The sequence below is a fragment of the Rhinolophus ferrumequinum genome, chromosome 8 (genome assembly GCF_004115265.2).
Source record: "Rhinolophus ferrumequinum isolate MPI-CBG mRhiFer1 chromosome 8, mRhiFer1_v1.p, whole genome shotgun sequence".
Classification (NCBI taxonomy): domain Eukaryota; kingdom Metazoa; phylum Chordata; class Mammalia; order Chiroptera; family Rhinolophidae; genus Rhinolophus; species Rhinolophus ferrumequinum.
This window is the reverse complement of record NC_046291.1, coordinates 83,940,472-83,951,913: the sequence shown is the minus strand read 5'-3', so window position 1 is coordinate 83,951,913 and position 11,442 is coordinate 83,940,472. Positions and strand designations below refer to the sequence as shown.

The window sequence follows — 11,442 nt, the reverse complement described above, 5'->3', positions numbered from 1 at the left end:
AGAAAACAGATGAAATCTGGGCTTCTTTCTCCCCCAGCATGTGCTTGCTCTAAAGTAAGTCAACTGTGTTACTATAAATCTTAATAATTCTCTTGAATTCTTTCACTGGCTACACTTAGGGGCTTGGAGGGAGGAGAACTCATCCAATTCATTAAAGAAAAATCGCAGTAGAAAGAGAAAGCTCCTGTAGGGCTGATGAGCCCCATCTCCACCCCCAAGGAGTTCATCAACATGAAAATTATTATCAAAAAATTACTGGCGATGAGGCTATTGTTATGCAATGGATGCTTCTGTAGCTGCCATGGGCGACCACAAGCGTTCGGTCTCCTTCCTGGTGTCTGTGAAGGAGGCTGACGCAGCTCTAGAGAAAGGGCAAGGCTGAGCTCCAGAAAGGGGAACCTAGAATGAACCTCACCACTCTGAGCTTGATATCCCTTCCCAGAAAGCTCAGAGAAGTGCTTGTCAAACTGAGGATTCAGCAGAAACTTGCTAGAAGGCTCAGAATTCGATGGAGGTGTGTGTGAGTGATAGGAATACACTGAAAGCGTTTGTCATGCAGGGTGGCATGCAGGGTCTCTGCTCCCCACATAAGAACGCAGGATATGGTGAAGCCAAAAAGGAACACCCATGGAGTCATAGACAGGGGAGTCATACCACTATATTCTTGCTGGCAGCTGGGTTGGAGACACAGGAAGCAGGAGCCACACTATCTGCAACCTGCCGTCCGCTTCTCTGCCAACCAACCTCACATGCTAACTGCAATCTGCTCTTGCTAGCTCAGCCACCAACTTCTTGCTAGCTCCCCATTTGCTGCTAGTGTAGCCACGGCAGTTATATTAGTGGCCAATGGCTCACTGTTTACAGCTGACGGCCAACTAGCCACAGCTGATGGCCATCCAATCACAGTCAATGGCCATTTACTACCCAAGTGAGCACCTTTCCATGTGATGCCGAGAGCCTGGAAACTGCACTCCTGGCTCTGTCCCCACAGCGTTCATAATCTCTATGTGCGTATTTTTCCTGAATTTCTTTTTCTTTTTCTTTTCTTTTTTTTTTTTTTTATGTTTAGCACACGATGTTTAATGAGGCAGGGAGGAGAGATACACATTTTAGTTTTTTTCTTTCAAAATGCTTAAACATTGTGGAATTCTAAGGAGTGGAAGAGTAGTTTATATCTCCTGTTTAATCTTGACTGATGTTGGATACACAAGGCATTACTGTATTTGAAATGTGTCTCAGGCCATTGTGTGGTGAAAAGGCTTTTCTTACCTGATTTGAGTCCCTGGCCCTATTGGTAACTTGTTCCGTGAGCCAATATGTCCTGAGTTCCCAACAGCCTATTTACAAATGGAATTTTAGAATATCACACATTTGCAGTTGGAAACTGTACTATAACAAGCAGTCTGACTGCTGCTAAGTGTTTTGAAGTAAGTTCTGTGGGGACAGAGTCCCAGAGAGCAGTTTCCAGGCTCTCGGCCTCACATGGAAAGATGCTGGCTCAGGTAGTAGATGGCCGTCCGCTGTGACTAGCTGGCCATCAGCTGTTACCAGTTAGCCATTAGCCACCGATATAATTGCCATGGCTACGTGGGCGGGTTGGTTTTGGTTGGCAGAGAAGCTAACGGCGGATTGTGGATCGTGTAGCTCCTACTTCCTGTGTCTCCAACCCGGCCACCAGCGAGAATATAGTGGTATGACTCCCCTATCTATGGCTCCGTGGGTGTTCCTTTTTAGCCTCGCTGTGTTCTGTGTCTACCCACCAAGAACGGGAATGGGACCAGAGACCCTTTAGGTGAATTCAGTAGTGAGCCTCTTCGTCTTGCCTGTCTGCTGTGCAGGGAGTCCTTTGTGGAGTTATAGTTGTTCAATTTGTTGTAAATTCCAGGGAGATTTCCAGAGGCTCACCTCACGCTGCCATTTTGATGACGTCACACTGTTTTTTCCTGAATTTCAATGCATTCTTTTCTTTGGGCTCTTATATGGCTACCTTAACCATGTGGTACAGTTTTTCCCAAGAGCAATCTGGCCAGAAAATAAATAGTACAATTTTGTCACTTAATCATAATGTTGCCAGATAAAAGAAAAAAATTTTTAATGATGTATTTGTGACTTCAAAAACTTTTAAACTACTTTTTTAAATCATCAAAGGCCAGCAAAATCAGCAGGATTTTAAGCGCTCTTAAAAGGACCTCTAACTTATTCTCTTCCCATATCTGAGTCTACAAGAAATTATTCTAGAAAAGTGACTCTTCATTAAGCTATCCTGGAAAAAAAATTTTCCAGTGTTCCCCAAATAACCAACCTAGGACAACACATTTACCAACAACAAATTCTTTCTCCTCTGTATCTAAAAGATAGAGGCGTCTTTTTAGTCTTCTTTGGGAGGAAATAATGTTCTTGTATCATTATATTTATGTTCCTAAAGTTACTTAACTGTATTCATCAGCGATGGCCCAAAATATGCTGCCTAAAAATACCAATACCAAACAACTCCAAAACTCAGTGGCACAACAAAAGTGTTTATTGCTTACTCAGGCATTGGTGGGTTGTGAGAGATCCGACTCATCTAGGCTGACCTTGCCTAGGTTGATATCAAGCTGTGGGCCAGACTAGGGCTACTCCATCTGTCTTTCCTCCTCAGATCAGCAGTTTCCTGAGGCATGGACTTCCAGTGGGGGAAAGACCGATCACAAAGAACAAGCCAACCTCACTGAGGGATTTAATGTCTATGCTTGCTTCCCATCCACTTTGGCCAAAGCAAATCACAGGGCCAAACCCAACATCAATGGAGCCAAAAAAATAAATTCCACCTCTCATGGCAGGAACTGCAAACTCATGTGTCACAGGGTGTGGATTGAATGACAAGTGGGAAAAATATGACCTATAGTCCCAATCTTCTGTTTTAAACTAAAGCAGTAGTCCATAACCCTTTTAGGAGATTTAGAAGGCCCCACAGAGAATCTAATAAGATTTCCAGCTATGAATGTTGGCTTTTCCACTGACTGGCTGGGTAGACTTGGGAGAGATTATTCCACTTTTCCAGGACCCAATGTCTGCATCTGTAAAATGGGAGAGCAAATTTACTTGATATGACTGTTGTGATGACTAAATTTAGTTCTTTTACTTTGTCGATGTAAGCTTTCATGGCATCTTCCTTGGAAGTCCCTTTCAGCTGACTCCACGCATCCCACTTGGCCTTGTGTTTAAGGCCCAACATGGCAGTCTGTCTATATTAATGTCACCCACCGTCACGTCCTTGTAGTGGCTGTAAATAAACAGCAGCTCATCACCCACTGCCTTGGTCTTGAGGTGCCTAATATCCTCAACAGCTGTGTCAAACTCAGCCTTACGCATCCAGGCAGCCCATGGAGACAGTGAGGAACAGGAAGCAGAATAAAGCTTAGCCTAATGTGATGCCCATAGTAAAATGTGCTCAATAAAGAGTAGCTGTTGATATTGGGTCATTCACTCAATAGACATTTATTTAGAATTTACTACATGCCAGGCATTTTGTTAGGCCATGGTGATACAAAGATCAAAATGACACAGTCCGTGAAGGTGAGTATTCATTATGCTTAAAACAACTAACAGCTAACTTTGGAGGTGGGTTCTCGCTTGACCTGGTCAAGGAGGATCTGTTTTTCTAATTCTATTCATTTCTTGTTGCCACTGTAACAACTTACCACAACTGGGTGGTTGAAAACAATCCAAATGGATTATTTTACAGTTCTGGAGATCAGAAGATTTAAGTGGAACTCAGAAGATTTAAGTGGAACTCATTGGGCTAATGTCAAGGTATCAGCAAGGTTGTGTTCTTTACTGGAGGCTCTAGGGAAGGATCCTTCTTGCCTATCCCAGCTCCTAGAAGCTGCCTGCAGTGCTTGGCTGGTGGCCCCATCCTCCATCTTTAAAGCCAGCAATGGCCGGTTGAGTCCTTCTCACTTCCCGGACACTGTTCCGCCTCCTTCTTCCACATTTCAGGACCCTGTGATTACACTGGACCACCTGCACAATCCAGGATCATATCCTTTTCTTCCTGTCAGCTGATTAACAACCTTAATCCCACCTACCCTCTTAATTCCCCCTTGTCATGTAATATGCCGTAGTCACAGGTTCCTGGGATTAGGGCAGGGACATGTTTGGGGGACCATGATTCTGCCAATCACACTAATCAATGTGAATATGTGCACGATGAACTCTCCCAAGCTTGTTTAGTGGGACAGATGCAATCGGAGACAACCACTGGGGAGAATGCTTCTAAGTAGGAAAGGCGGAGGAAATAATGTAAAGCAGCATTTCATTTCGCTCACTCAGCTGCCTTTATCCTCTCAGTATTTCAAGTTGCCAAAGTGTGGGGGCCTTTCCCTTTGTTTATGGCTGTTGCTCTGACACCTAATGACAGAGAACTTCTCTAGCCTTCAAAGAGTGGGGAGGACAGATGAGACGCAAGATAAAGCTTGCCTTTCTTCCATCTGCCGTGGGTCTGTCAGAACTGTCATTTAACCTTTTCCTGTGGAGGTTTTCCTCCTAGATTCCACGAGGTTGAGACCATCTGCTTCCCTATCTGTAATTATCTGCACTATACTTCTGCTGTTATTGTGCTATGTTGTTCTGTTTGGGGTTTTTTAAAGTACGATGTGTGCCTCCCTTCTGAGTCAAGAGTTCCTCAAACAATGGTACGTATTTTCAGTTTGATTTTTACCCTCCTCCAACCAGTGCCAGAGAGAGGGCATTGTGCGTAGGGGTCACTCAAGTGGATATGGTGTTGGCTGGTTAGGGAATCTCCGAGGGATGAGTGGAGTCCTTGAGTGGCAGGGAAGCCCCTAGAATGCTCTTTCCTCCTGGGAAGAATGAGTTGCCATAAACAGGAATCAACTGTCATCCATTGTCAGTCTTGTGCAAGCTGCTTGGCGTTATCACCCAGGACAAAATGGAAGGTGTGCTAGTCATCTAGAGCAAGAGAGAGACTGGAAAGGGGGAAAGAACCTGAAGTTGAGTGTTGGCAATTCTCACCATTTTGTCCTTAAAGAGGAAAACGCTGGTGGTGGGAGCCAAGCAGAGGAATGGGCAGGATGTACCCTCGGGGACAAGAATAAGGAAGGTGCTGGGGATATTGCAGACGTGCTCATGGTTCCTGGTTGATGGGAGAATGAACAGGCGAAAAATAGAAGAGCAACTCCCTTTGCCAACTTTGTTTGGTGTCATATGCTCTTGTTAAGGTTGTTTTTGCATCGTAGTACTGACAACTAGCACATCAACAAATTACCACTGGGGAAGAAAAATATTGAAAGAACTTCCCTTTTAGAAAATGTGCTCAGAAAAGGCATCTGCTTCCCTGAGCACTCACCCCAGCCCTTCCTTTACTTCTGGGGACTGGAGGGCCCGAGGGGAGTCAGACCACGTGGCCTGAGAGTCTCTATTTGCAGTGCCAGGAGCCACACATCTTGCAGGGATGGGCATCTTGTCTGGGTATGTCTGGGTGGGAGAGCTGACACAGGAGCCGCCCCTAGTCCCCTGCCAAGATCCTGCCACCCTGCCACTTTTTGGTGAAAAATCAAGGGAAACCCAAACTGAGTGTTCAGAATTGATCTGTATCATTAGACTTTAGCAAAAACAGACACTGGGTGTGGTCACAGGCTTCTATCAGTGAAATACTTTATTTTTAAATAAACTGAGGTCAGACTATTAAGTTTGTGAACTCATCCTAGAAAAAGTGCTACATACCTCATTGTTGAATGTCACTACAGTCGCCTTTGAAGCTCTCCCCTTGGGAAGTTATGCACTGACGCCAATGCCTAGTCCACCCTTCAAAGCAATTTTGGAACTCTTTTTCTGGAATGGCCATCAGAGCTGTCATCGTATTGCTGTTGATGTACTGAATGTCATCAAAATGTCTCCCTTTCAATATTTCCTTTAACTTCAGGTAAAGAAAGAAGTCATTGGGGGCCCAATCAGGTAAGTAGGGAGGGTGTTCCAATACAATTATTTATTTACTGGTTAAAAACTCCCTCACAGACAGTGATGTGTGAGCTGGTGCATTGTCGTGATACAAGAGCCATGAATTATTGGCGAAAAGTTTAGTTCATTTTTGTCTAACTTTTTGACACAGCCTTTTCAGCACTTCCAAATAGTAAACTTGGTTAACTGTTTGTCCAGTTGGAACAAATTCATAATGAACAATCCCTCTGATATCAAAAATGTTTACCAACATTGTTGCAACAAGTTCACGAACTTAATTGTCAGACCTCATAATCACATGCTACAAAATTTAAAAGGAAAACTATGGATGCACAGTAAAAGTTTTCCCCCTATGCCTGATGCCAGGCTCTGAATTACCACTGGAAACAATTAATTTAATTAATTTCTTACATATCCTGCTGGAAATACTTAATACATATATAAAAACAAAACATGTATAAGTATTCTCTCCCCTCCCTTTTTAATTTTATTATTAAATTTTTCAATTTTTTAAAAATAGACTTCTTTTTTTATACTTGGACAAATACTTGTAAGTTAATGCTTTATCCTTCCAAAGTAACACCTTTGTTTTTAACAGAGGAAACCTGGAGACGCAGTGCCCCAATTCAAAAGTACTGTGTCTGTGATGAGCATTTCTGGCTTGGTGGAAGGCCGTGGGGAGGTTATTTTTGGTCTAGGGCTGGGGAGTTTCTGTGACTTTCTAATCATGCCATGCAGGCAGCTGCCTGTTCTTCTTAGAAGTGTCGCTACCCATTCATCAGGTGGCCCAGAGAGACAATTCCTGTCAGAGGCAACATGGGCAGGGACTCAATAATGTCACTACTGTCCAAGTGACAGGAAAATGCTCCTGTCTCTCTTTCCAGAGCTCTCATTCCCTTTCTTTTCAGGGCACAACTCCTTTTAGGCTATCTCATCTCCCAAGAATAAAGGTCAGTCATTCTCTCTCCTTTATCTGCCTCACGGAGGTGGTCTTTTCATTCCAAGTAAGTTATGTCTTTGCAGCCTGCTGATTTTTTTCTCTTTTGTTCATTTCTTTCTGTCTCCTTTGACATTTGTCACTGCTGCAGTCCTTTGGAAATCCTGGAATTCCACTAACAATTTACCAAAAACTGGGGATCGGAGTGTAAGAAGCCTCGAGCCCAGAGATTCTGAGTGTTTTTATGCTTGGCTGGAACAGGAAAGAAATGCATGAACACACACCCGGCACACTGTCACCAACACAACAAAAGGGTGAGTGTAATGACTCACTGACAGGCTTGGGAGGAGGGTGGGTGATTTGACTTTCTATCCTTCCTCCTCCCACCCAGGCTGAGGATTATTACTAAGTAACAAAAAACAAAACCATTCATAAAGGATTTATAATAATCTCTCAAGCACATAGTATCTCTTTTGCTATAATCTTTACCCTCCAGTGTTTCATTTCTTCATCTCCTTTGTATGAGATCAAGATATTTCTCTTTCACTGAGTATAAGCAATTGATTAGCCCTCCATGACTAACTCCAAGTTTTAGTTTTGTGGTTTAGTTTTGTGGTTTCATTGCTGTACCTCTTTTAGAAACTGTACTGTGGCCCCAGGATTCCCATATTGGGTTCTGGGGTGCCTCAGTGCACTGTAGGGAACTCACAGGGGCCCCCGGGATATTTTTCTTGTTTTTTCAGGGAAATGTAGCGATACTGTCATTGAAGGACGCGAGCCCGAGAGAGTTCACAGTTCAACATTAGACCCAACTGGATTCTTGATAACATCATGTCTTTGCAAAGCTGGGTTTTGGGTGACCATGATGATAAAAGGTAAATGTCACCAAAAATTAAATGTGCCAGAAAAGGAAGATGGTAGTGTCCAATCTGATTCCAAGGTTTGGAAGATTGTACAGAGCCCAACAGTACATATGAATAGGATTATTTATAAGTAACTATAATCCTTTAAGAATGAAATAATAGTTTTTCTTTCAATTTATGTGTACTTTTTTCAAATGGCAGTAATTGTTAGGACATAAATACTTGTGAAGCTGGTTGGACACAAGTACTTAATACACGGAACTGTTAGGTATATGTTTTGGCTTCAGGGTACCATGAGAAAATAACTGACACACTAAGACAGCACCTGAGAAACTGAAGAAGCTTGGAATCTCTGTAGCCCGCGGTGACCTGGCCTCACCTCATCTGTTCCAGCATTCCTCTGCTCCCTCATCCTATGCCTTTCCACAGCACCCCGGGTACTATCCCCACAACTTACCACGTTCCCTCGCCTCTAGGACCTTACATACTCCTCTCTGTTGGGGATGGCCCTCTCCTCTCTCCTGTCTTCAATGTACGCTCTCATATCATCTGCATTCGCAACTATCATGGCACCCATCACGTTGTGTGTATTTACTTGCCTGCATATCTGTTTTCCCACTAGACAATGAGCTTCTGAAGAGCAAGGAACAGATCTTGCTCACCTTGGTGGACCCAGCATTGGTTGATTGAAGGAAAAGGGGTAAGTATGTTACCAGAAGTCTTGTTGAGAATTCTTCTGGCTAGATGTCGCCTCTTTCGTTCTCCTCCACAGACATCTTGTTATTCCTAAGCTCAGCTGCATCATCTGTACTGCAAGTACAGACACTAACCATGGATCCATTGGCCTTTCTTCCGCCTGAAATTGTACCTGTGATAAGAGGTTACCAACGGACTGGGACATGAAGATTTTGCTTGAGACACTCTGGCCTCCTTTTAGGAAGTACACGCCTATGTGCTGGGGCTGCACCAGGGACAAGAGTCCTAGAGTAGAGAACCAGGCCGGACACCCCTGGTTGCAAGCAACAGATTCTAGATTCCTAGAAAGAGGAAGAAAGGCTTTGTTGGCTTGGTTTGGTTTGTTTGCTTTGCTTGTTTGTAATCACAGCCTTATGCTTGTACATAGGCTAAGCCAGCAACAACCTCAGTGCCAGGGTCTTGGGGCCCCTGGACTTCCCAGAGCCTGGAGTCCCCATCAGGAGCTCAGGACTTGCTCTGAATCCACAGCAAGATCAGGATCCAGGTCATGGTGAGCCTCACCCAGGGCTCCACTGTCAGCGTGACAAGGTTTCTTCCTCCTCCCTCCAAGCCCTTCTCTACTGTGCTCTCAGAACAAACTAACCATCTTTTTCTTTTTAACTGCAGTTCCAAGTCCAAAGAGAGGGAATCTGATTGGTCCTACTGATTTTGCAGAGCCTATAACCTGGCTGTGCTTGGGTCAGGTGTGTACTTCCTGTCCAATCTGCTGAGGTTAGGACAGGTTCAGAGGGCAGCAGCATAAAGATACACTGGGAGGAAGTCCATATGTTGCTGTGAGTGCAGCAAATAGCCTTAGAATTTGCCTCTCTGGTCCCTGTGCTCTTTCCAGTTGTGTAGCACTAACTAGCCATTTTCTCAACAATCGTGCTTGTTTTCATTCAGGATTCTTATTTATCATTCTGAATTTGTCAGTTATGGTTTATGCTCTGATAATTCTCAAAACCAGTCATGGAGCAATTGGTATCAAAAACATCATTGACTAACAAGGGGACTCTCTCCATTTCCTGGAGCAACTCTCTTTCTCTCTTGGATGTTCGGTTGAATTACCTGTGAGGATGAGCATAAATGTGTCTTACCTGCCCAAAGAGGGGGCAGAGACCAGTTCACCTTTTAGGATACTCCCTCACGCCAAGAATCCAGGACTCTACAGTGATTTATGAACTTAGTTTCCAGGCCACTGAAGTGAGATCTGTGTACAGGTTAAATGGATCAATGAGGTGGACAAAGAACTTAATTTGAGCAATGAAACTCATTAAATAAAGGAAACCCTTTTCATTGGTATGTCCAAGTAATTGAGGACTCAGTTCTTTGTCCTTGGCTTAACTCAGTAGGTATTTTCCATGGCTGTAGGCCAGGCCTGAATCTTCAATGGAACCCTCCCAGGATCCAGGCACATTCCCAGGGCTGACTTTGAACCTGAATAATGAACTTTTCACTACCTCTCCCTAAACCACACCATGGTCTCTGCCACTTCGTCCTCTGATGTTTTGGATTGTTTACTCACAAATTTCACTTTTTCAGATCTACTCTCTCATAGACCTTCTGCTTCTCTCTTTCGCAGCTTTTCAGCCCTGTCCCAACTGGTTCTTTTGCCAAAAGTTGTACACATATTTAAGCTTAATCCAAAAGATAAATCAACTTTCTTAGACCCTGCATGATCCTCTAGCTCTCTCTCCATCCCTTACACCCAAGCTTCAGGAAACAATGGTCTCCACTCAGAGCATCCATTTACCCCACTCCCATCTCCTACCTAAGGCAGGATGGTTTCTGCCCCCAGCACACCCCTGACCTTGCTTCAACCAGGGTTGCTAGGAGTCTCCTAATCTCCACCTAGAACACACCGTCTTCAGGATTTGTCTGACCCTGTCCTTAGCCTCTGACCTCAACCTCATCTTCCTCCCTCCTCTGTGGTACCAGTGGTTCTCAAACTTCCCTGGGAGTTTGAGAGGGCTTGTGTGAAGATTGTTGGGCTCAACCTCTGAGTTGCTGACTTAGTAGATCTGGCTTAGGGCTCTAGAAGATACCTTTAATAACCACTTCCGTGCCAAAGTTGCTGGTCTTTGGGCCACACACTGAGAAACATTACTAGGGGTGATTTTGCTTCTCCCATCACCACCCCTGACCCGTGTACATTTGGCAGTGTCTTGAGACATTCTTAGTTGTTATCATTTGGAGGGTGCAGAGAAATTAAATCAATTGTACGGAAATGTAGTGGGTAATGCTAGACTTCGTAAAATGTACAGGACAGTCACACCCCTCCCCTCAACAAAAATTTATCTGGCCAAAAATAGCAATGGTGCCAAGGAACCCTGCTCTAGAGACTTTCTCTTTGGCTGTTTCTGATCACTGCCCCTCTACTTATCCAGTCTCTTCCTAAAGCCCTTTTGTTCTACCTCCTATATACACGTGTATCTCACCTGTATTTACTTCTTCATTCCCATGGTCGCTCCTTATTTCAGAATTCATCACCTTCACCTTTCATATAGGTTACTTACTGAAGTTGCTTCTTCACTGGACTTTTTGACAAGGAGGTCATCCTTCCCAAATCAATATGAACTCTCAGAACATGTGGCTTCCCCAGTTAAAAGCCATCAGTGCTTCCCCTCCACTCAGTGCTGCTACGAGAAGACCTCAGACCCTCAGAACACACAAGGTCCCCTGTGATTGACTCCTGCCAGCCTCTCCAGTCTTATCTGCCCCACTGTCCCCTCCCCACACTCCAAGCCTCTGACCTGCAAAGCTAATGTAATGCCTCAAAGGTGCCACCAGCTATCTCATCTACAGGCACATATTCTGTTCCCTCTATCTAGAAATCCTCTTTATTGATCTCTGCTTGACTAATTGTTTTCCAACCTTTAAGACTCAGCTCAAGTGCCACCTCCTTCAAAGAGCCTTCTCTCACCCTCCTCACCTGCTGTGTTTAGGTGT

General features: G+C 44.2%; 1 pseudogene; it reads right to left on the bottom strand.

Annotated features, from left to right (window-relative positions):
- Positions 1 to 2,977: 2,977 nt before the first annotated feature.
- LOC117025585 (acyl-CoA-binding protein-like) lies at positions 2,978 to 3,354 on the bottom strand (annotated as a pseudogene).
- Between the last annotated feature and the right edge of the window lie 8,088 nt (positions 3,355 to 11,442).